This window comes from Heterodontus francisci, unplaced genomic scaffold (genome assembly GCF_036365525.1).
Source record: "Heterodontus francisci isolate sHetFra1 unplaced genomic scaffold, sHetFra1.hap1 HAP1_SCAFFOLD_59, whole genome shotgun sequence".
NCBI classification, from domain to species: Eukaryota; Metazoa; Chordata; class Chondrichthyes; order Heterodontiformes; family Heterodontidae; genus Heterodontus; species Heterodontus francisci.
The window spans coordinates 2,758,445-2,784,414 of NW_027140758.1; the positions used below are offsets into that span (position 1 = coordinate 2,758,445).

At 43.2% G+C, this 25,970-nt stretch overlaps 1 non-coding gene across 1 annotated transcript; it reads right to left on the reverse strand.

Moving 5' to 3' along the window:
- Window positions 1-2,346: 2,346 nt before the first annotated feature.
- trnat-ugu (transfer RNA threonine (anticodon UGU)) lies at window positions 2,347-2,420 on the reverse strand. The gene has a single exon. It is a non-coding gene; the product is annotated as a tRNA-Thr (tRNA).
- Window positions 2,421-25,970: the final 23,550 nt, after the last annotated feature.

Below are 25,970 nucleotides of genomic sequence, written 5' to 3' on the forward strand. Positions count from 1 at the left end.
GCAAGGCTGGTCAATAAGGTGGTTCAGCAGGTATATGGAATCCTTTCCTTTATTAGCTGAGGTATAGAATATAAGGGTGACCTGGGTGTCCATGTCAATAAGTCACTGACAGCTAACATGCAGGTGCAGCAAGCAATTAGGAAGGCTAATAGTATGTTAGCCTTTATCACAAGAGGATTTGAGTACAGGAGTAGTGAATTCTTGCTTCAATGGTATAGAACCTTGGTTAGACCGCACTTGGAGTACTGTGTGCAGTTTTGGTCTCCTTACCTTAGGAAGGATATTATTGCCATGGAGGGAGTTCAACGAAGGTTCATCAGACTTGTTCCAGGGATGGTGGGACTGTTCTATGAAGAGAGATTGGGGAAACTGGGGCTGTATTCTCTAGAGTTTCGAAGAATGAGAGGTGATCTCATTGAAACCTACAAAATACTTAAAGGACAGTCAGGGTAGATGCAGCTAAGATGTTTCATCTGGATGGGGAGTCGAGAACCAGGGGCTCAATTTCAAAATAAGGGGGAAGCTCCTTAGGACAGAGATGAGGAGAAATTTCTTTACTCGGAGGGTTGTGAATCTTTGGAATTCTGTACCCCAGATGGCTGTGGAAGCTCAGTCGTTGAGTATGTTTAAAGCAGAGATTGACAGATTTGTAAATACAAATGACATAAGGGAATATGAGGAAAGTGTGGGGAAAAGGGCATTAAAGTGGATGATCAGCCATGATCATATTGAATGGTGGGGCAGGCTCGATGGGCTGAATGGCCGACTCCTGCTCCTATGTTCCTATGTTCCTAACTCCACATGATCGGCGAGGCACATCTTCAGGCCGACTTGGTGGATGGTGTAAACAGATATCACTGCTTCTGATCTTCACCAGAACAGAGAGTGAGATGTAACATTGATCATCAAACAGACTGTGAGAGAATACAACAGAATAAAACACATGGAGAGACACTGTGGAATAACAAATAGATTTGATTGGAATGTTGAATTCTGATTGGAATGGACAAAACACCAGAAACAACAGATTAAATTGGGATTCTCATCACTATATTGATCTGAGACAGAAAAGCGAAACTGATGGAAAGAAGGGAAGAAGGAAGAAAAGAAAGGATGGAACTGCTCACTTTTTTCAGTTTTTTCACTTGCCCCTCAAAGCTGGATAAAAAAAAAGTTGCATATAACAGAGAATTTCACCAAAAAGGGAGATTAAATGCTGCAGAAACCTTGGATCGAAGGATGCCCCAATAGATCACCTGTTTAACTGTCTCCTCACTGGGGGATTTCAATCAGTGAGTAATATTATTCTCTACCTTTTTTTGTTAAATGAACCCAGAACGGTCACTTGGAATTAATATTTGTGTTCCGACTCCTGAATAATAAAATTGTGAGTTTCTCGATATTTTCGGGACACATTTCCTGCTGAAAGAACTAAGAACTCTTTTCTAATTTACACAATACTATATACACACTCATCAAGCCTCCTGAGCTAGCATCCTTGGTGCTGCTCTCTCCTCCCAAACCTCATCTCATGTGACTGTTACATCATCACTCTGACAGTGGGAGTGATTGATCCCAATGTCTTCAGCATTAACCCTTTACATCCTTATACTACACTGTCTGTCCAAAAAAATGGGTGGAGGGAACTTGATTTATCGAAACACCAACAGCTGCCGGTTGAAAATCAACTCAAACCCATCAGCGAGAGAGAGAGAGAGAGACTGTCAGAGAACTTCCTGCATCCAGTCCTGACCCTGTCACACTCAGCAGCTGCTCACCCAGACCCCACTCTCATCAACACTGAACATTGTTACCGAGACACTTCAAATACTGTTTATAAAAGGCAGGAAAGGTCAATGTTCACACTGCTGTATTGAAAAGAACAAAGTTTAATATCTCCTCACTGTTTCTCGGTCACCACATGAGACATAGGTTTTCTTATTTGGTTCCTTTGATTTTTCTTGTTCCTGACTGACAAATATTCCAAACCTCAGATAAACCCTCCCACTTGCGTCATGTCCCAGTCTCAGTCACAAGCAACACATAACAACACAAACACTCTGAAACATACAACGCAGTCACACTTTCCTTCAGTGACATTAATGTCGAGCTGTTTTCCAGGTTGAATGCAACTGTGAACAAATTTGTATCAAAGAAGTTGCCTTTGAAATATCAGCACTGAATTTCTGTCCAAGAAGGAACAGCCATTCCAAACTCACATCCTTCACAAAGGCTGTTTTCTCTTGTGACGAAAATACATCACATAATTTGAATTCTCACTGAAAGTTCAGAAGACACAGATGGAAGTGGTTGACAAGGTAACTTACACATCACAAATGAGAAACAAGGCTCTACTGGGAATTGAACACAGGATCTTCTGTTTACAAGACAGGTGTTTTAACCAACTAAGCTACAGAGCCAGATGTTGTTATAATTAAAATCAGAGGAGTGCACTATTTATTCTCATATAATATCAATATCAAAGGAAAATACAGCAGATGCTGGAAATCTCAAATAAAAACAAGAAACGCTGGAAATACTCATCAGGTCTGGCAGCATCTGTGGAGAGAAGCAGAGTTAACGTTTCAGGTCAATGACCCTTCTTCAGACCCTTCTATATATTCTCATCCCACTTCTCCACAGGTCACAACATATATTTTAACTTTTCCCACTTCCTGAAACAGTCAATCACATACTCTATTCTTCCCAGAATAGAAGACACTGACCAGGTTTCTTTAATGAACAGCAAAATTATCAGTTTATTACAGAACAAGTTTTAACTAGTCATGAAATAAAGCATAAATACACAGGTAGAAATTTTAAAAGTTCCCTTTTTACCTTAACCATTATTTAAAGCCCCTTTCTTGCCACAGCCCCACACACGCACACACACATACACCGGTTAACTGAAAAAAAAAGAATTATTTTTTCAATTCTGAGTTCTGTTAAAGACAAAAACAACACTTGGGCTGATTACTTGTTCATTCCTGAAGAAAACAGCAGATGAGATATGTTGTTCCAAAACTGGCAAACAGTCTAACTTCTGAGTATGCGTAGACAGGTCACCAGGGTCTTTTAGAACAGTTTTTTAGAGGCAGTGTTGAGAATTAATTTTAGCAGGCTTTCTTCAAAGACAGGAGAAGAGATGAATTGACACAGTGAAGTTCTCAGGGTCTTTTAAAGATTTGCTGCAAAACAACGTGGGTTGTGATCTTCTCTCCTTCCTTGACACTTCTTCAGCCTAACTTTATCAGCTGCTCACTCCAGAAGGTAAAACACAATGACTGCGACAAATAAAAGCTTGTGATTTTTCTGCCCTCTTCAGTGAGTGCTGCTGCTGCCGGGTTTGTCCAATCAAGAGGCGCAACTGACTTCTCTGTCCACATTTCCCCCTGTTACCAGGGTTTCTGTTCGACATTTAACTTGAGTCATGTGACAACCAGTAAACATAGTTGCCAAATTAATACTTTCAGTACCCTCTTGAAAAAGAACTGGTCTGACATTTATTAAGTTTGACGATGAATTCCTCAAAAAGAATTTCACAAAAAAAAATTCTAAATCACTTCCATAACATCATGTACTTTCCCTGAGCTACAGGTTATTGCAAGTCTCTCTGGCTGTGTTTATTTTTGTTGATTTTGCACTCAGGTTCTTTCTGAATCCATGTGTTTGCAGAACTTTGTCAGTGAGAAACATGGAGATATGCTTAAAGATTTCCCTGCAAATTATTCATATCTCCGTCTTTCTCCGAACTTTGTAGAAACACATTAATGTGGGAATCACACACATCAGGCCGTCAAACCTCTCCGTTAAACATTGAAAGGTGACAGTGTTTATTGTGACGGGGTTCCATTTATTCAGACACATCTGGTATAAAAGTGCTCAAGAAATGATTCACACATGTAATGTATTTGTATATTATGTGCATGACATAATGACGTAAGTAAACAATTCCTTGCACTTGCCACTCTTGGTGTATATTTTCTCTGCTGAGGCCCCCTGAATATATTGGAGAAAATGGTGATGAGGATGAGATAAAAGTCTGTAAATATAGGCAGCAAACAGCAGCAGGGACTGCAGTGAACAAGATCAGGCAGCTCCTGGTGACCTACCTGCTCGGATGGTGGAGATTTTAGGTGGATTGTGTGAAGCCTGGGCCACAGAATGTCTCTTCAGTTGAATGAGATACCGCAGGGTATTCCTGTGCATCTGATTCAAATTGCTTATTTGGGACAATATGGCTGCACACATATGGGATACATCGGAAGGTGAGGAACTTATGAGAGGGCTTGAGAACCATTCAGTTCATATATTGAAAGAATGGACATGTTTTTCAGAGCTAATAACATTTTGGAATTTGAAGGTGAAAGTACAGAGGTCAAGACTCAGAATAAGGCAATTCTTGAGGGCAAGAAAGCAATTTTGCTAATGGAAATTAGCCTGGAAGTGTATGACCAGCTAACAAAGCTTCCTGCTCCCATCAAGGCAAAAGATGTGCCATTCAAAACAATCATCACCAAGTTGGAGGAACATTTCAACCCAAAGCCACTAGAGATCACGGCAAGCTAGAAATTTGGAAGCAGAAATCAGAAAAGTAGTGAAACAGTTGGTGAGTACATTGTGGCATGAAGAATTTATCACTACATTGCAACTTTGGCATATTCTTAGACCGTGCATTATGAGACAGATTTGTGCTTATATTGGTGGATGAGAAAAGATACCAAACACACAAAATGTCACATTCGAGCTCGCATGTAAGATTGCTCTTTCCATGGAGATTGCATCAAAGAATGCTCGAGAATTTCATCCTGTGCCAGTGATTGTAACACACTTCAGGGGAGCTTAAAAAAACTGGTAAAATGGGCTTTCACATGGCAGTTAAAATTTACACAGAGAATTGTGAAGAGACACAATTTGGGAGGAAGAATAAGGAGAGGCCATATAAATGAAATGTTACAATTCTAAAGTGGGTGCCAGAACAGAGAGACAATGTACACCAATCTTAGAAGGTTTGAAAAGGCTTCTAAGAGCAAACAGGACACTTGGCTTTATTAATAGAGACATATAGTAAAAGCAAATAAGTTATGATAAACCTTTATAAAATACTGGGTCTGAATGGCCTACTCCTCTACCTCCACAGAAAGCTTCCATTCCAGGTTTGCACACACTCGTCAGGATCAGTCTCCACAGATCCCGCCACTCCAGGCTCGGACACCCTCTTCAGGATAACGTTCCATAGATCCCACCACTCCATGCATGGATATCTCCCTCATGATCAGATCACAGGTCCTTAGTCCTGCCACATCCAGTCATGAATGATGGTGGACAATTAAATAACTAACCAGATGAGAAGGCTCCAAAAAATCCCCATCCTCAATAATGGTGGAGCCAAAGCTAAATCATTTACAACCATCTTACATCAGAAATTGCTCAGTGGATGATTCATCTCGGCCTCCTGAGGTCCCCAGCATCACAGTTTCCAGTCTTCAGCCAATTCGATTCACTCCACATGATCACATGATAGCAAGAAACAACTGAAGTCACTCGATACAGCAACGACAATAGGCCCGAACAACATCCCGGCTCTAGTACTGAAGACTTGTGCTCCAGAACTAGCTGTGCTCTCAGCCACACTGTTCCAGTAAAGCTACAACACAGGCATCTACCCGACAATGTGGAAAGTTGCCCAAGTGTGCCCACTCCATAAAAAAAAGCAGGGCAAATCCAATCTGACCAATTACCACCCCATCAGTCTCCTATCAATCATCAGCAAAGTGATGGAAGATGTCATCAACAGTGCTATCAAGCACCAGACACTTAGCAATAATCTGCTCATCGATGCTCAGTTTAGGTTCTGCCAGGGTTCCTCGACCCCAGGCAAATACTTGGCAGGTAGAGTATAATGTGGGAAAATGTGAGGTTATCCACTTTGGTAAGAAGAATGGAAAAGCAAAATATTATTTAAATTGTGAGAGATTACAGAATGCTGCGGTGTAGAAGGATCTGGGTGTCCTCGTACATGAATCACAAAAAGTTACCATGCAGGTAGAGCAAATAATTAGGAAGGCAAATGGAATGTTGCCCTTTATTTCAAGGGGGATGGAGTATAAAAGAAGAGAAGTCTTGCTGCAAATGTACAGGGTGTTGGTGAAACCACACCTAGAGTACTGTGTACAGTTTTGGTCTCCTTATTTAAGGAGAGATATACTTGCATTGGAGGCAGTTCAGAGAAGGTTCACTGGATTGATTCCTGTGATGAAGTGGTTGCCTTATATGGAGAGTTGATCAGGTTGGACCGATACTCATTGGAGTTAAGAAAAATGAAAGGTGATCGTATTGAGACATATAAGATTTTGAGGGGGCTTGACAGGGTGGATGCTGAGAGGATGTTTCCCCTCATGGTGGAATTTAGAACTAGGGGACACAGTTTCAGAATAATGGTCTTCCATTTAAGAAGGAAATGAGGAGGAATTTCTTCTCTCAGAGAGTCATTAATCTTTGGAATTCTCTACCACAGAGAGTAGTGGAGGCTGGGTCATTGAATGTCTTCAAGACTGAGTTTGACAGAATTTTATCTGCAAGGAAGTCAAGGGTTATGGGAGGCAGGCAAGAAAGTGGGGTTGAGGACATGATCAGGTCAGCCATGATCCTATTGAATGGTGGAGCAGACTCGAGGGGCCAAATGGCCTACTCCTGCTAATATTTCTTCTGTTCTTATTTTTTATTGCAGCTTGGTTCAAACAGACACAAAAGAGTGGAGTTCTAGAGGAGAGGTGAGAGTGATTGCCCTTGAGTGAGTGTGGCATCAAGGATCCCGAGCAAAATTGAAGTCAATGAGAATCAAGGGGAAAACTCTCCACGTGGTGGAGTCATATCTCACACAAAGCAAGATGGTTGTGGTTAGTGGAGGCCAATCATCTCAGCCCAGGACATTGCCTCAGGAGTTTCTCAGGGTAGTGTCCTCGGCCCAAACATCCTCAGCTGTTTCATTGATCACTTTCCCTTCAACATAAGTCAGAAGTGGGAATGTTCGCTGATGACTCACAACTCCTCAGATCCTGAAGCAGTCTGTGCCCACAAGCAGCGAGACCTGTACAAACTTCAGGCTTGAGCTGATAAGTGACAAGTAACCTTCTGGCCACACAAGTGCTCAGCAGTGAACATCTCCATTGAGAGAGAATCAAACCATCTACCTTTTGATATTCAGCAGCATAATCATCGCTGAATCCCCCACCATCAACATCTTGAGGGTTACCACTGACCAGAAACTAAACTGGACCAGTCACATCTATGCTGAAGCTATAAGTGCAGGTCAGAGATTAGGAATTCTGCAGCAAGTATCTCGCCTCCTGACACCCCAAATCCTGTCCACCATGTACAAGGCACAAGTCAGGAGTGGGATGGAATACATCCCACTCAACAACACTCAAGAAGCTCAACACCATCCAGGAGAAAGCAGCCCACTTGATCGGCACCTAACCCACCACCTTAAACATTCAGTTCCTCCACCACCAGTACACAGTGGCTGCAGTGTGTACCATCTCCATATGCACTGCAGTATCTCACCAAGTATCCTTCAACAGCACCTTCCAAACCCATGACCACTACCACCTCGAAGAACAAGGGCAGCAGATGCATGGGAACTCACTACCTGCAGGTTCCCCTCTAAGTCACTCACCATCATGACATGGAACTATATCGCCATTTCTTCACTGTTGTTGGGTCACAATCCTGGAACTCCCTCCCCAATAGCACTGTGGGTGTCCCTGCACCATATGGACTGCAGCAGTTCAAGAAGGCAGCTGACCACCACATTCTCAAGGGCAATTAGGGATGGGTAATAAATGCCAGCCTTATCAGCGATACTCGCGCCCATTAATGAATAAAAAACAAATCACTCTCCACAGATTCCCCACAATCTGGGCTTCGACATTTACTTCAGGAGCACAGAGCTTTATATAACTACAACATGAGTTCCAATCTTCATATTCCGTTCACTTTTCACATTATTTTTCTACCAGTCCACTAGCTTTTAGTGATTCAGTATTCGGGTCTCTGCGCCTCCGCAGTTTCTATCATCTCACCACTTAACAAAAAACACTCTTATCTATCTTTCGTAGGTCCTAGATGACCCCTCATTTTAAACTCCATCTGCCAAAACATTGCTCACTCACTTAATCTATCAAGAAGATTTGAAAATAAATTTCTTGCCAAAGGATAATGTTCTGCTTCTGCTCCCTCGCCATTTGCTTTTCCCGTTAGTCGTTCACTTGGTGTAAATCCAGAGAAAGTAAAGATGGAAGGAAGGAAGGAGGGGAGGGGAAATCCTGCTCCGTTTCGTGATCCCTATTTGATCTTCATTCCAGTCCAATTTGGGTGATGAATTCCAATTGTCTGTCTCAATTTTAATAAAGTATAAACAATTCTGGAACCACCGTCAAGATACTGACAAGAACAGGTTTCCAGGCCTACATTACATTGAAGCTGGAAACAAGAATGCAACAGGCAGTTGATAAACTAACAACAAGGATGGGATTCAAACCCACGCGTGCACAACACAACGGATTAGTAGCCCATCGCCTTAACCTCTCAGCCACCTCGTCACCTGGCAAGTAACAGAAGCACAACCGTCACCTTCACACAGATCCTGACTGTGCAGCCAGATGTGCAATGATGGAAATGTAGCTTCTGTAAGTAAATGAAATTTCCATCACATCAGGTCATGGCCTGTTGGGAATGGAGCTATGTGAAACATTTCCAGACCATGTCCAACACGTTTCTACTCAGTGTGAAAACCCACCACGGAAAGACTGGAACATACAATCATTTGATCACAGCATGATTAACATCACTCAGACACCTGAACCATTAGGTCACTGACGAAGTCATGATGACTTCGAATTTCTCATGAAATGACAACTGAACTAACTGACTGGAAGAATTGCTTCAACTCCACGTGATCAGCGAGGCACAGCCTCAGCCGACTTGTCAGGTGGTGTAAACAGATATCACTGCTTCTGATCTTCACCAGAACAGAGAGTGAGATGTAACATTGATCATCAAACAGACTATGAGAGAATACAACAGAATAAAACACATGGAGAGATACTGTGGAATAACAAATAGATTTGATTGGAATGTTGAATTTTGATTGGAATGGATAAAACACCAGAAACAGCAGATTAAATTGGGATTCTCATCATCATATTGATCTGGGACAGAAAAGAGAAACTGATGGAAAGAAGGGAAGAAGGAAGAATGGAACTGTTCAGTTTTTTCACTCGTCCATCAAAGCTGGATTTTAAAAAGTTGCAAAAGTTGCAAATGCTGCCAAAACCTTGGATCGAAGGATGTCCCAACTGTTTAACTGTCTCCTCACAGGGGGAATTTCAATCAGTCAGCAATATTATTCTCTATTTTTTTTGTTAAATGAACCCAGAACTGTAACTTGGAGTTAATATCTGTGTTCCGACTCCTGAATAATAAAATTGTGAGTTTCTTGATATTTTCTGGACACATTTCCTGCTGAAAGAACTAAGAACTCTTTTCTAATTTACACAATACTCGACACACACTCATCAAGCCTGCTAAGCTAGCATCCTTGGTGCTGCTCTCTCTTCTCCCAAACCTCATCCCATGTGACTGTTACATCATCACTCTGACAGTGGGAGAGGTTGATCCCACTGTGTTCAGCATTAACCCTTTACATCCTGATACTGCTCTGTGAATCAAAAAAAATGGTGAGAGGGAACTTCCTTCATTTATCGAAACACCAACAGCTGCCAGTTGTGAACCAACTCAAACCCATCAGAGAGAGAGAGAGAGACTGTCAGAGAACTTCCTGCATCCAGTCCTGATCCTGTCACGCTCAGCAGATGCTCACCCAGACCCCACTCTCATCAACACTGAGCATTGTCGCTGAGACCCTTCAAATAATGTTTATAAAAGGCAGAAAAATTCAAAGTTCATCGCAGCTGGATTGATTGAAACGAAGTTTAATATCTTCTTACCACTAGGTAACCACATGAGAAAGTCCTTCAATCGTTAGCATAAATTATCAGCTGCAAGAATGTTTGTCATTGGGTTGAATCATTTCTGTGTGAGGAATGTTCCAGCATCATAAACCAGGGGAACGTGTTGACTGAGCTGTGTCTTCATCTCTTCTGGACAGTTCATCCTTCATTCTGCTCTGATTCACTTTCCCAAAGCGGATCTGCAGATTCTCAAATCTGGAGACTGGGTTTTCTTATTCGGTTCCTTTTGATTTTTCTTGCTCCTGAATGATAATATATTCCAACCTTGGATCAACCTTGCGTTGTGTCCCAGTCTCGGTTAAAAGCGACACTTCATGGCACCAACACTCTGAAACATACAACACGGTCACACTCTGCTTCAGTGAGATTAATGTTGAGGCGGTTTCACGTCAAATGCAATTGTGAACAAATTTCTCTCGTGGAAATTGTGGGTGATTTGAGTATTTGCACTGAATTTCTGTGCAAGGAGGGACAGTTTCAAACAGCCATTCCCAAAATCACTTCTTTCACAAAGACAAAGACTGTGCTGTCTGAACGTGTCACTCAACTTCACAAACAAATTTGAACTCGAAGTTCAGGGGAAGACAGAGATGTGAATGATTGACAGAGTAATCTTTAAATCATAACTTTCCGTTTCTTCACTGCAGTGAGGCTTTGTTGGGGTTTGAAGTTAGGTTCTGCTGTTTATTAGACAGAGGCTTTAACCAACTAAGCTACAGGGCAAAATCTCGAACACATCCTTTCCTGGAGTTACAGGTTATTGCAGGACTATCTGTCTCTGGGTTCTTTCTGAATCCACAAGTTTGCAGATCTTTGTGAGTGAGAGACATGGAGATATGCTTCAAAGATTTCCCTGTAAATTATTCATATCTCCATCTTTTCCTGAACTTTGAACAAACACATTACTGTGGGAATCACACACATCTGGCCCTCACACTCGTCCGCTAAAATTGAAAGGTGACAGTGTTTATTGTGAGGGGATCCATTTATTCAGACACATCTTGATCGGGAGGTGTTTCACACATGTAATGTTTTTGTATATTATGTTTATGATGTAATATTGTAAATAAACATTTCCTTGCACTTGTCGCATTTGGTCTCCATTTTCTCTGCTGATGCCCCCTGAATATATTGGAGAAAATGGTGATGAGGATGAGATAAAAGTCTGTAAATATAGGCAGCAAACAGCAGCAGGGACTGCAGTGAACAGGATCAGTCAGCTCCTGGTGACCTAACTGCTCAGATGGTGGAGAGTTTGGGTGGATTGTGTGAAGCCTATGCTACAGACTGTCTCCTCAGTTGAATGAGATGCCCTAGGGGAAAGCATGGCTACCCAATCCGACTCCGACCAGACCGGATGACATGTGCCAGGTTCGGGTCGGGTCTCTCTTCCGTGTCCGGCATTCGGGTTAGTGACGGGTCGGGCTGGAGGCGGACACAGTGCTGCCTTGCTCAGGGAGGGAACTTCTGCATGATTCCGCAGGAATAGCCAGCTTTCGGAATGGAGGATCACAACATTTGGACTAGGTATGTTTGATATAATTAACTTTATTATGGTAGTCGGGTCGGTTCAGGTCGGGTGCGGGAAAAAAATCAAAGGACTCGGGCCCGGGTCAGATTCAGGTTGGATGTGGTCAGGTCGGACTGGGTCGGGTTTCAATTTCATAAACGAGCAGGCCTTTACCGCAGGGTCTTAGTGTGCATCAGATTCGAAGTGATTATTTGGGACAATATGGCTACACCCAAGGGATACATCAGAAGGCTAGGAACGTATGAGAGGGCTCGAGAACCATTCAGTTCACATATTGAAAGAATGGACATGTTTTTCAGAGCTAATAACATTTTGGAACATGAAGGTGAAAGTGAAGAGGTCGAGACTCAGAATAAGGCAATTCTTGAGGGCAAGAAAGTAATTTTGCGAATGTAAATTATCCTGGAAGTGTATGACATGCTAACAAATCTTCCTGCTCCCATCAAGGCAAAAGATGTGAATTCAAAACAATCATCACCAAGTTGGAGGAACATTTTAACCCTAAGCCACTAGAGATCACGGCAAGCTAGAAATTTGGAACCAGAAAGCAGAAAAGTAGTGAAATAGTTGGTGAGTACATTGTGGAACTGAAGAATTTATCACTACATTGCAACTTTGGCACATTCTTAGACCGTGCATTACGAGACAGATTTGTGCTTATATTGGTGGATGAGAAAAGATACTAAACACGCAAAATCCTACATTTCAGCTCGCGTGTAAGATTGCTCTCTCCATGGAGATAGCATCAAAGAATGCTGGGGAATTTCGTCTTATGCCAGTGACAGTAACACACTTCAGGAGAAGATAAAAAAACTGTCAAAATGGGCTTTCACATGGCAGATAAAATTTTACACAGAGAAGTGTAAAGTGATAAAGTTTGGGAGGAAGAATGAGACAATGTGCACCAATCTTAGAAGGTTTGAAAATGTTGCTAAAAGCAAACAGGACACTTGGCTTTATTCATAGAGGCATAGAGTAAAAGCAAATAAGTTATACTAAACCTTTATAAAACACTGGGGCTGAATGGCCTACTCCTGCACCTCCACAGAAAGCTTCCACTCCAGGCTCAGACACCCTCTTTAGGATCACTCTCCATACATCCTGCCACTCCATGCACGGATATCTCCCTCAGGATCAGATCACAGCTCCACAGTCCTGCCACATCCAGTCGTGAATGGTGGTGGATAATTTAATAACTAACAAGATGAGGAGGCTCCAAAAACACCCACATCCTCAATGATGGTGGAGCCGAGCACGTCAGTGCAAAAGGCAAAACTGAAGTATTTGCAACCATTTTCAGTCAGAAGTATTAAGTGGTTTCGATCTGTGCTAATTTCAGCTCCTCATGCTCGCTGGTGCCTTGATTCTCTGGTGCTAATTTCAGAGTAAATCATGCAGCTTGACAATTGGAGCCAAAGAAAAAGACACAGGAGAGGTTGAAAGTGCCAAAACCTGGGATTGAACCAAGAACTGCGATTTTTAGTGCAATGCAAATCCAGCTGATCTATTTCAGCCACACACTAAAACCAGCCTTCGCTCATTGCTTTGGAAGACAATATTTACATTCAAGTGTTTGTCAAAATTTACAGAACACAACATGAGTAATATTTCCCATTGTTTTCTCAGCACTGATGGAATGTGAAGCGGGAGAAATCCCACTGATCCACACTGACCCAGAGCTGAGAGTGAAATGAGATAAAGTTCAATCTTTAGCAGCGAGACGCTGGAGAGACGTAAGAGTCCTGAATCAAGGAGAGACTTTCTGATATAGTAAAAGCAAAATACTGCATATGCTGGAAATCTGAAATAAAAACAAAGGTGCTGGAAATACTCAGCAGGTCTGGCAGCATCTGTGGAGAGAGAAATAGAGATAAAGTTTCAAGTCTGCGACCTTTCATCAGAACTGCCAAAGGTTAGAAAAGAATTAGGTTTTAAACAAGTGAAGGAGAGGGGCCTGTGGGAGAGAACAAAGGGGAAGGTGTTTGATAGGGCAGAGGGCAGGAAAGATTAAATAACAAAGTTGTCCTGGGACAAAGGCAAAGAGTCCGTTAATGCTTGTGGTCAAAGACAAAGCATTTGTCCAGAGAGAGTGTTAATAGCAGAATAATGAGCAGCACTGGCTACATGAAAAACAGGCACATGGTTTCAAACACACTGTGTTTTGTGCTCCCCCTTTGGTGAATCCTTGTTCACAGCTTTCCAATTATAATGCAAAGAAATGAACACAAACAGGCTTTCTTTGGTTTAAAGAAGAAAAGTGAAACATATTAAACTTGCTTAAACTTTAATACGGTTCATGCCGACAGATATACGATGCACCCATGCTAGCATGCACACGTGATATACAGATGAGGCTAGGGACAGAAAAAATAAAAGATAAAGTGGAACAGTTTGAGGCAATATCTTGTTACTGTGCTTCGAGCTCACGGTATAGCACTTTTGTAGGTAATTCTTGCATTTCGTAGGGCCCAGTATTCTCCTTAAACCTTGTACATGTTGGAGACTTTTCTCTCTTTGAGATTCACATGTTTTCACAAGGTTCAGTTCTGTGGTAAAGAGATGGAGGCAGGCAGGACTGGAGAGGGTCTGCCCCATCCGGGAGCACATGGTGTTCTGAGTTCAAATCTGTGGCAAGTTCAAAAAACCAACAGCCAACTAGTCATGTGACTAAAACTGGTCTGACCACTTCTGCTGTGTATTGGGGAAGCAAAAGACTGCGTCCCTTTGTTTTAATACTGTTTGTTACTATGCAAATTTCTTTCCAGTCAGGCGCTTGCAATTTTAAGTTTTAATGTTCATGTGGCAAAAATCATGTGTGCCTCAGTCTTGGCAGGTGGGGTGGGGGGGGTTTGCCTGACACCAGTCATGTTCTGAAGTTATTGAACTCAAGGATCAGTCCACAAGGCTGTAGAGTGACGAATCGAAAGATCAGGTGCTGTTCCTCGAGCTTGCGTTGATGTTCACTGGAACACTGGAGCAGGCCAAAGACAGAAATGTTGACATGAGAGCAGGGGGAAGTGTTGAAATGGCAAGCAACCAGAAGCTCAGGGTCATGCTTTCGGACTGAGTGGAGGTATTCTACAAAGCGGTCAGCTAATCTGCGTTTGGTCTCCCCAATTTAGAGAAGACCGCATTGTGAACAGAAAATACAGTACACTAAATTGAAAGAAGTACAAGTAAATCGCTGCATCACCTGAAAGGGGTGTTTGGGGCCTTGGATAGTGAGGAGAGAGGAGGTAAAAGGGAAGCTATTGCACTTCCTGTGATTGAATGGGAAGGTGCCGTGGGAAGGGGACGAGGTATTGGGGATAATGGAGGAGTGGACCAGAGTGTTGCGGAGGGAACGATCCTTTCGGAATGCTGACAGGGGAGGGGAAGATGCATTTGGTGGTGGCATCACGCTGGAGGTGGTGGAAATAGCGGAGGATAATCCTTTGGATGTGGAGGCAGGTGGGGTGGAAAGTAAGGACAAGGGGAAACCTGTGGCGTTTCTGGGAGGGATGGGAAGAGGGGAGGGCAGATGTGTGGGAAATGGACCAGACACACTCCTTGAACTCTCTGCTGACGAAGTCTGAAAAAGGGAAGAACAACCACACAACAAGGGTCTCAAATCGAAGACCCTGGGATTAAAAGTCTCATTCTCTACCAACTGAACTAACAAGGCCTGATACAGTACTTCCACTCTGTCTGTTATTGGACGGATGCAGCTGTTGGCTCCACCCCAAGGGCGGGCGTTTGTTCCACCAACCATGAAGCAGCTTCCTATCAATTCCCAAAGTTATCATCTCCAACAAGAGAGAATCTAACTATCTCCCCTTGACATTCAATGGCATTATCATTGCTGAATCCCTCACTATCAACATCCTGGGGGTTGCCAATGAACAGAAACTGAATTGGAACAGCCATATAAATACCATAGCTTCAAGAGCAGGTCAGAGGCTGGGAATTCTACTGTGAATCACTCACCTCCTGTCCACCATCTCCAAGACACAAGTCAGGAGTGTGATGAAAGGCTCCTCACTTGCCTGGATGAGTGCAGCTCCAACAACACCAAAGAAGCTCAACACCATCCAGGACAAAGCAGCTCACTTGATCAGCACTCCATCCACCACGACCTCGACCACCTAGAAGGACATTGGATGATGGCAACACCACCATCTGCAAGTTCCCCGCCAAGCTACACACCATCCTGTCTTGGAACTATATCATGATTCCTTCACTGTCACTGGATCAACATCCTGGAACTCACTTCCCAACAGCAGGTATTGCAATGGCTCAAAAAGGCGGCTCACCACCACCTTCCCAATGGCAATTAGGGATGGGCAATAAATGCTGGCTTTGCCAGCAATGCCCACATCCCATGAAAGAATAAAACAGAGATTTGCCACAATGGCAGCAGGGTGAGGGATTTCAGTTATGTGGAGAGATTGGAGAAGCTGGGGTTGTTCTCCTTGCAGCAGAGAAAGGTCGGAAGAGATTTGACACATTTGTTCAAAATCATTTTAAATAAGGCGAAACTGTTTCCAGTGGTAAAAGGGTCAGTAAGCAGAGGACACAGATATCAGGTGATTGGCAGAAGAACCAGAGGTGACATGAAGAACCATTTTTTACACAGCAATGTGTTGTGATAAAGAAAGAAAAGACTTGCATTTATATAGCACCTTTCAAGACCACTGGATATATCAAAGCACTTTGTAAACAATGAAATACTTTTGAAGTGTAATCACTGTTGTAATGTCAGAAATGCAGCAGCTAATACCCACAAACAGCAATGTGATAATGACCAACTGATCTGATTGAGGGGCAAATATTGATCACAACACCAGGGAGAATTGCTCTTCACTTGTTTGAAATTGCAACATGGGATCTTTTACATTCACCCAAACATGCAGACCAGGTCTTGGTTTAACATCACACCTGAAAGGCAGCACCTTCAACACCCTCAGTGCTGCACTGGAGTGTCAGCTGTGAAATCTGAACCCAGAAGCTTGTGATTTCGAGGTGAGTGTGACCAACTGAGCCACAGCTTTTACCTGAGTCTCAATCCTTCTACCAACAATTTCTCTCTATCAGGTCTGTCACGACCCCTCATGATTGTGAACACCTCTATCAAATCTCCTCTCTAAGGAGAACAACCCCAGCTTCTCCAATCTATCCACAAAACTGAAATCCTAACCACACGTTGCAGAAAGGAATTTTTCCTCATGTTCCTTCTGGTTTTGTGAGTCACCTTAAATCTGTAACCTTCGTTATGGACCGTTCAGCAGTTAGAAACAGTTCCTCAGTATTTACTCTACCTCAAACCTTCAAGGAAGCTCTGCAAAGTAACTGAAAATCAAGTTGTCAGAAGTGGGATTTAAACACATGCCTCCAGTGAAAGCTGCAACCTGAACAGAAAAGCTGAAACCGCTCAGTCACCTCAACTGGTCAGACCTTTTTCACCTCGTCATCACTTCTGTACTTTGAAAGGTTCACTCAGTTCAGGAACTTGTTCAATGTTACTGGTATGCTCGGTGATTGGGATATTAACTCCCCCGGGTTTTCCTGAGCTTGTTCTCGGTGTATGGGGATGTTTGTCCTGGTCTGTGGAATCTTGCATCCCTGTAATGGACATTAACCCACTGATTGAATCTGTATTCACTGCTTTCTGCTGATGCTGGGTAATTGCAGAGTGTGGGGCTGGAATGTTGCTGCTTGTCTCGGCCTCACTCACTCTGGAAAAGAGTGAATAATTGATGCGTCTGTTTCTGTATCTGAAATGTGACTTCGATCTGCTGTTATTAACCGAGGCAGCGCTGCAGGAGGATACGTTAATAATCTCTCACTAATCAACTGCAAACAGTCAGAATGTGTAACTTTGAGCAGCACTTTCTGCACCGTCAGGGCTGGAAAGTTGAGGGAGGGAGAGACAGTGTCAGTATCTGAGTGTATACAGCACTGTACAGAGAAAGAGTCAATATACCGGGGCTGAGACACAGTGCATCTTTTCACATTTAATCACAATAATATCCACAGTCAGGACTGAAAAGGATGAAAAACCAAATAGCAAGAGCAAAAATAAGAAAACTAAGCAATTATAGATTAGCTGATAAGCTTTCACTGTGTTACCTGGTAGTCTACAGTTTTATATTCAATGCTTTCTCCACTGTGGCCAGGGAATGGTTTCTTCTCAAGGGCTGAATATTAACAAAACTTCTTAGAATTTAAATCTTTTAAAAGTAATTCCATGGAGCTAATGGCGAAAAGTCAAATAACTGCACCAATTATGGGAGAGCTGGTTGGTGATGACGTGGATGTGTCTGCAGTGTGCAGGACCAGACTGTTTCTATAGATTCACAATGAATGTTCCATCTTTATTTGTAACAGTGAAACTGATAGTGGACAATGGCTATTCTGGTTGCAGCAACCTGGAGATTTAACTCATTAACACCCTGCTTTAGGGTAATTTAGAAAGCACAACATGCAGCTCTGTCAGTTAGTGTGCTTGTTTGTTCACCCACAATTTGTTGGTTTCAGCACATAAAAGGATGAGGCTTTATTAACTTAAACTCTTCTACATCTGCTGTATTACTCTTGCTGTTGATTCTTCAAAGATAAGGTTAATCAAGTCTTTCTTTGTGAAATCCATGCTGACTGTGCTTTATTATATTTTCATTTTCATATGTATTTTCTAGTTTTGGGGATTATTGTCTTTTTTATTGATTTCATTTTTATTTATTGCATTTATTGCCCATCCCTAATTCCCTGGAGAAAGTGGTGGTGAGCTGCCTTCTTGAACCACTGCAGTCGATGTGATGCTGTTCGGAAGGGAGTTCCAGGATTTTGACCCATCAACAGTAAGAGAACAGTGATATATTTCCAATTCAGGATGTTGTATGGCTTAGAGGGGAACTTGCAGGTGGTGGTGTTCCCATGCATCTGCTGCCCTTGTCCTTCTAGGTGATAGAAGTCACGGGTTTGGAAGGTGCTGTCGAAAGAGGCTTGCTGCCTTGCTGCAGTGCATCTTGTGGATGGTACACACTGCTACCACAGTGCATCGGTGATGGAGAGAGTGAATATTGTGAATGAGGTGCCAATCAAGTGGGCTGCTTCGTCCTAGATGGCGTTGAGCTTCTGAAGTGTTGTTGGAGCTGCACCTATCCAGGCAAGTGGAGAGTATTCCATCACACTCCTGACTTGTGCCTTGTCGATAGTGGACGGGCTTTGGGGAGTCAGGAGGTGAGTTACTCGCCGCAGGATTCCTAGTCTCTGACCTGCTCTTGTAGCCATGATATTTATATGGCTACTGCAGTTCATTTTCTGGTCAATGGTAACCCCCAGGTTGTTGATAGTGGGAGATTCAGCAAACGTAATGCTGTTGAACGTCAAGGGGAGATGGTTAGGTTCTCTCTTGTTTGAGATGGTCATTGCCTGGCACTTGTGTGACTCGAATGTGAAATATCCTTATTGCAGGGTATTGTATTGCACTGTACAGTGACAACACTTGGAAAGTCCTTCATTGGCTGTAAAGGGCTTTACAAGGTCCTGTGAAATGCATGTGTTGCTTTTTCCATTGTTATCAGTGTCATTTTGATCAAAAGATAGGATTCGTGAGCACAAATTTTAAATCAATGTTGATTCAAATAATGTAAAAGCATCTATATTCTTGCACCATACTTAATAATCACCATCTTCCTATCCTTACAGAGTACAATGTCTTTGACCCTGAAATTGATTCCACAATCTCAGTCCCTCAGACAATTTCAGCCCAGTTCTGATGAAAGATCACAGATCTGAAATGTTAACTCTGTTTCTCTCCCCACAGATGCTGCCAGACCTGCTGAGTATTTCCAGCATTTTCTGTTTTTATTTCAGATTTCCAGTATCTGCAGTATTTTGCTCCTGTGTTACTTTGAAAGTTAAAACTGACCCACCTGTCGACAATTCACACTGGGGTCTCCCATGAAATGATTCTGTATAATGTTGATGTGATGAATACAGAGTCTGAGCACAGAGCTTCCTGTGGGAAATTGGGGATATGAAAACCAGCAGACTCTGCAGGAATTTCCACTGGGAGCACAAATTCACAAAATCTACCTTTTATATATGGATTCATTTTGATTGTCCTTCTGGAAAATTATTTTGAAACAATTTAAACATCAACCCACAGCTCCATGACCGGGTCAATTATGAGGTCATCCTCTGACAGGTCATGTGACAGCTGGAGCCACAAGACATCAGAACCAGATTTGTGACTGGATTAAAACCCGGAATCCTGTCCCAATGGCTTTTCAAATAAAGCTGTTGCTGTTTGAAAACACAGCAGTTAAACTTTCTGCCTGACCATGAGGGGAGCTAGGGAGAAATTTACAAAACTAAATCCTTTTACAAAATAGTTCGAAAACCATTAATATAGAAATCATGTGAGGATTCATCTGCAGGAGAAACAAGCAAAATACAGAAAGTACAAAGGACAGCTGAAAAGGGAAATGAGATCAGCAAGAGAGTGTGTGAGAAAAGAGTAGTGGGTCACATAACTGGGATCACTGAAGTCTTTTCCCAACATATGGACTGTCAAAGAAAGGGTGGGTCAATTAGGAGATCCTGTGGAGCCAGAGGGCGTGCCTGAGGCACTAATTAAGTACATTGCATCTGTCACAAAACAAGCAGATTGTGCAAATGTCACACAGAAAAGGAGGAGGATGTGGAGAAATTGGAGGGGATGAAAATAGATAAAGAGGAGATAATTACAAGGTTGGCAGCGCTCACAGTCGAAAAGTCACCCGGTCTGGATGGGCTGCATCCTGGGTTGCTGAGGGAAGTCAGGGTGGAAATAGTGGAGACTTGAGCCACAATCTTTCAATCCCCCTTTCTATGGGAATGATGCCAGAGGATTGGAGGATGCAGGTAAGCTTAGGTAGTTCGATCTCAGTTTAACTTGACCATTTTTAGAATGTATCTGTTGTAATAACTAATAAGGTCAAGGAAGCCATTTTACAATTAACACATGACCAAAGGAGCCATTTTGTGTTCAGTCCTAACGTTTGTATCCTGCATAATTAATGAGTAGCTACCCATCATGAAACAGATGATTGTAAAGGTAATGAACCTTGATTGAGTTATAAATAATGAATCAATAATCATTTTAGAGAGAATGGGTTTTCATTTAAAGTTAGGTCAATCTAATTACTGTGAGTTTCTGTGTCTGTGTGGGAAAGGGCAGTTTCAGCGGAACGTATTCAAACAATGGACCTTTCTAGAACACCTGATAAAACCCATGGTCTGGTACATCGTGACCTTCAAGAGTCTCGATTTAATGAATAGGAAACTTGTTTCAGATCAGTTTGGGAGACAGTGTGAAACCACTCCATTGTACTCATGTCTGAGATTCTGAGGACAGGTGACTGTTAGTGGAAGACATCATTAAGAACTTATTAAATGTACCTGACAACAGCTCGGACCAAATATTATTTTACAAGGTGGTGTGATGGCAATCCAGGGGTTAAAAGTAGGGATTTTGTAAGGGTTCAGTGTGCAGGAACACTAGAAGACCTCAGGGGTAAAGGCTCAGATCATCAACCAAGTTCTCCACCTGATGAGGGATCTAGGCTGGACAAAGAGGACCGTGACACTCTGAGACCAAGCTCGACCAGTCCACACACCTGCTCGAGCAGTAAAGTTATATAGTCCAAGTTTGTTCAAGATAATTTTGCTTTCAATTATTAAGTACTATTTTACTCTCAATAAAAGTTCTGGACTTATTAATCAAATATCCTGTTGCTTTAATTGGTTAAAGTCATTCCCAAAGAGATTGTCCACAATAGACTTTCCAGAATTAAAAGATACATCTGCAAGGATTACTAATTTTACAGCCCTGTTTAAAAAGAGAGATAAACCCAGGAACTACAGACCAGTTAGTCCAAAGTCGGTGGTGGGGAAACTTTTAGAGACAATTATCCAGGAGGAAATTAACTGTCACTTGGTAGAACATGGGCTAATAAATGACAGCCAGTACAGATTGGTTAACAGAAGATTGTGTATGAATTAATTAATTAATTAATTTCTTTGATGAAGTTTCAGAGAGAGTTGACCAGGGTGGTGAGGTTGATGGTGTGTGTCTGGACTTCAAAATTGTGTTTGAAAAAGTACCATAAAATAGACTTGTGAACAAAATTCGAGCAGATGGGATTAAAGGGGGTCGTGGCAGCGGGGATACAAAATTGGCTGAGGGACAGAAAGCATAAAGTAGGGTGAATGCTTGTTTTTGGGAATGGAGGGACTAATCCAGGAATGTCACTGTTGTTGCAGTATGTGCAGTGTCTGACCCTGAACTGTCCGAGGGAGGGGGATGTTTGTGATGTTCCTGTGGGGTGCATTATCATCAGGGTCACTCTCTGAGCTGTCACAGGGATGGGGCAGTGTGTGATATCCTTGTGCATGTCATGCAAGCCCACTGGCATGTGGTTCCATCCTGATGCCAAGAAACAGAGCCCCAGATATGGGCAAAAAGTCTCACTTCCCTGTGGGTGTCTTGAGAGAGAAGAAGGCTGAGGGAGTAAACCTGGACAGTAAATCCGGAGTGGAGTCCCGTAGGCAGTTACCTGTTACTTATCAGGTAGTTTTCCAGCAACTCCGACAGCAGAGCAATACCAAACAGTACTGTTTTTTCCCTTTCCTTTGGACAATACTAGCAATGCTGAGAGGGGGTCCTGATGCTCAGTGTCTCCATACTATTTGCCCAGGCCTGTGCCCTGGAGAGGACACTCCAGCTTTGTGGTTAAACATTAGCACAACACGGGAAGAACCAGTTGCTGATTGTAAGCTCTCACTCAATTGGTGTAGAGTATGAGCACCAGGGGTTACTTCTGACAGTGAGAGAGATCATCATGTCTCATTGGAGAACTACCACCCACTCAGTTAACTGCTGTCCTGCCATGACCTACTTGCTTCAATGGATGCTTGGAGCTTAGAGAGTCATCTCTCAACAGGCAGTTCGATAATCTATGCACCAGGCAAGACAAACTTAACAAAGAAGACACCAGTCCTTCGCATCGCAAGCTGGAATGTGAGGACCATGAGTCCTGGCCTTACTGACAACCTTCTGCAGGTTGATGACACACACAAGACAGCTGTGATCGACAAAGAACTCACAAGGCTCAATGTGGACATTGCTGTTCAGCAAGAAACTAGACTCGTTCAAAGTGGATCCCTCAAAGAGAAACACTACACCTTCTTCTGGCAGGGGAAAGCCCAAGAGGCAACTCGTGGGTTTCACAGTAAAAAACACGCCACTTGCAATGAGTGAACCACCCACAGTAGGCTCAGAGAGACTTCATACTCTTCACTTGTCAACAAGCGCGGGCCCAGTTAATCTCATGTGCATCTATGTCCCGCCACTCACCTCCACCCCAGATGTCAAGAATCAATTCTATGAGACACTTGACGCTGCCATCAATGGAATTCTCAGCACTGAGAGATTGTATCTTCTAGGAGATTTCAACGCAAGTGTGGGAACTGACTATAGCTTGGCCAACTAACATAGGGCACCAGGGGATTGGCAAGATGATCAAAAATGGACAGAGGTTGCTGGATCTATGCTGTCACCATGGACTCTGTGTGACAAACAGCTACTTCCAGTTCAAGCTGTGCCACAAGGTGTCCTGGAGCCATCCAAGATCACGCCACTGGCACCAGCTAGTACTTAACATCACCAGACGTACCACCCTCAGCAGTGTCCTCATCACTCACAGCTATCACAGCGCTGACTGTGACACTGACCACTCCCGAGTGCGTAGCAAGGTCAGGCTTCAGCCAAGGAAGCTTCACCCATCCAAGAAGAAAGGTCCTTCACGGATCAACACTTGCCGAACCACTGATCCAGAAAGGTCCCAGGAGTTCCTCAACATCCTCGATCAGGCTCTTTCAGAAAACACCCAAGGCCTCAGTGCGGTGTCAAAGTGGAATCATCTGCACGCCACCATCTATAACTCTGCACGGGAAAAGAGATGGGAGGAATGCTGACTGGTTTGAGGCTTATTGGACTGAAATGGAGTCAGTTACTGTAACTTAGAAGAGAGCCCTCATGAACTACAAACCAGTCCCCAGCAAACAAACTCTCGATGCTCTCAGAGCTGCCAGAAACAAGTCTCTGCAGACTGCTCGGCACTGCACCAATCAATACTGGTTAAGGCTCTGCAACAGCATACAATCTGCCGCTGAATCTGGGGGATGCTCGAGGGACATATGAAGGAATTCAACACACCAAGGTTCCTTAGACAGCACCTTCCATACCCGCAACCTCTACCAACTAGAAGGACAAGGGCAGCAAATTCATGGGAACATCACCACCTGCAAGTTCCCCTCCAAGCCACACACTATCGTGACTTGGAGCTCTCTCGCCTTTCCTTCACTGTCGCTGGGTCAAAATCCTGGAACTCCCTTCCTGACAGCACTGTGGGTGTACCAACCTCACATGGACTGCAGCGGTTCAAGAAGGCAGCTCACCACCACCTTCTCATGGGAAATGAGGGATGGGCAATAAATGCTGGCTTAGCCAGTGATGACCACATCACATGAATGAATAAAAGAAAAATTATGAAAGCAACGGGCCCAGCAGTAACTAAATCAGCACCTTTGAAGACAAAGCCAGGGACAATCATCACTGAACCTAACAAGCAGATGGAAAGGTGAGTGGAGCATTACCTTGAACTCTACATAACGGAGAACATTGTCATTGAAGTAGCTCTCAGCGCCATTCCAGACTTCCCTGTCATGGAGGAGTTCGACAGTGAATCCACTATAATAGAGCTCAACAACGCCATTGATCGTCTTGCCAGTGGTAAAGCCCTGCGAAATGATGGTATTCCACCTGGAATCATCAAAAGTGGAAAAGCGGCTCAGTTGCAGCATCTCCATGAACTTCTGTGTCTCTGTTGGAAGGAGAGATCTGCGCCTCTCAACATGCGTGATGCAAACATTGTCACCTTGTACAAAAATAAGGGGGGATCGCAGTGACTGCAGCAATTACCGAGGCATCTCCTTGCTAAGTATTGGAGGAAAGGTCTTTGCTCACATTGCTCTGACCAGATTGCAGACCCTGGCATCACACATCTATCCTGAGTCTCAGTGCAGCTTCAGAGCTGGTAGATCGACAGTCGACATGATTGTCTCACTTCGGCAGTTACAGGAGAAGTACTGTGAACAGTACAGACCACTCTACATTGTCTTTATAGACATCACCAAGGCCTTCAATCTTGTCAGCAGAGACGGACTCTTCAAACTGCGATGGAACATAGGCTGCCCTCCTGAACTATTGGGCGTCATCTCTTCTTTCCACGAGACCATGCACAGTTCCATCAGTTACAATGGAGCAACATCAGATGCTTTCAAGATCAACAGTGGGGTAAAGCAGGGCTGTGTCCTGGTGACAACTCTCTTAGAAACAGAGGAACATAGGAGGAGGCCATTTAGCCCATCGAGCCTGTACTGCCATTCAATTAGATCATGGATGATCCTCTGCCTCAACACCACTTTCTCGTGCAATCCCCATATCCCTTGACGTCATGAGTATCAAGGTTTCTATCAATTTCTGTCTTGAACATGCTCAATGATTGAACTTCCACATACCCCTGGGGTAGAGAATTCCAAAGATTCACCACCCTCTGAATGAAGAAACTCCACCCTATCTCAGTTTTAAATGGCCTTTTAAATGAAACTTTAAGGAATACAAGCCCAGTTTCCTGATCCCAGGGATTAGTCTGGTGACCGTCCATTGCACTCTCTCCATGGCATGTATATCCTTCTTTAGATAAGGAAACCAAAACTGTACACAATACTCCAGCGCAGTCTCACCAAGGCTCTATACAATTGCAGCAAGACATCTTTACTCCTGTACTCAAGACCCTTTGTGTGAAGGCAAACATACCATTTGCCTTCCTAATTGATTGCTGCACCTGCATGCGAGCTTTTCGTGTCTCATGAACAAGGACACCCAGGTCCCTTTGAACATCAACACTTCCCAAACTCTCACCATTTAAGAAATACTCTGTCTTTCTGTTTATTCTGCCAAAGTGGATAACTTCACACTTATTCATATAATGTTCCATCTGTCATTTCATTTAGTTATCCTCTCCAAGTCCCCTGGAAGCCTCCTTGTAAACTCCTCACAGCTCACATCCTTTACAATTAGCATACTCTTCTCCATGCTGCAATTGTACACTTTCAGTGACTCAGATGGGGGTGTCCACCTGCATACCAGAGCTGATGACAAGCTGTTCATCTTGGCAAGACTGCGCGCCAAGACTAAAATGAGTCAGTTCCGAGTCTGTGAGATGCTGTTTGCTGATGACGCTGTGCTGACATCCCATAATGAAATTCACTTGCAGCAGTTTGTATATCGGTTCTCCCTGGCCTGCAAGGAGTTTGGA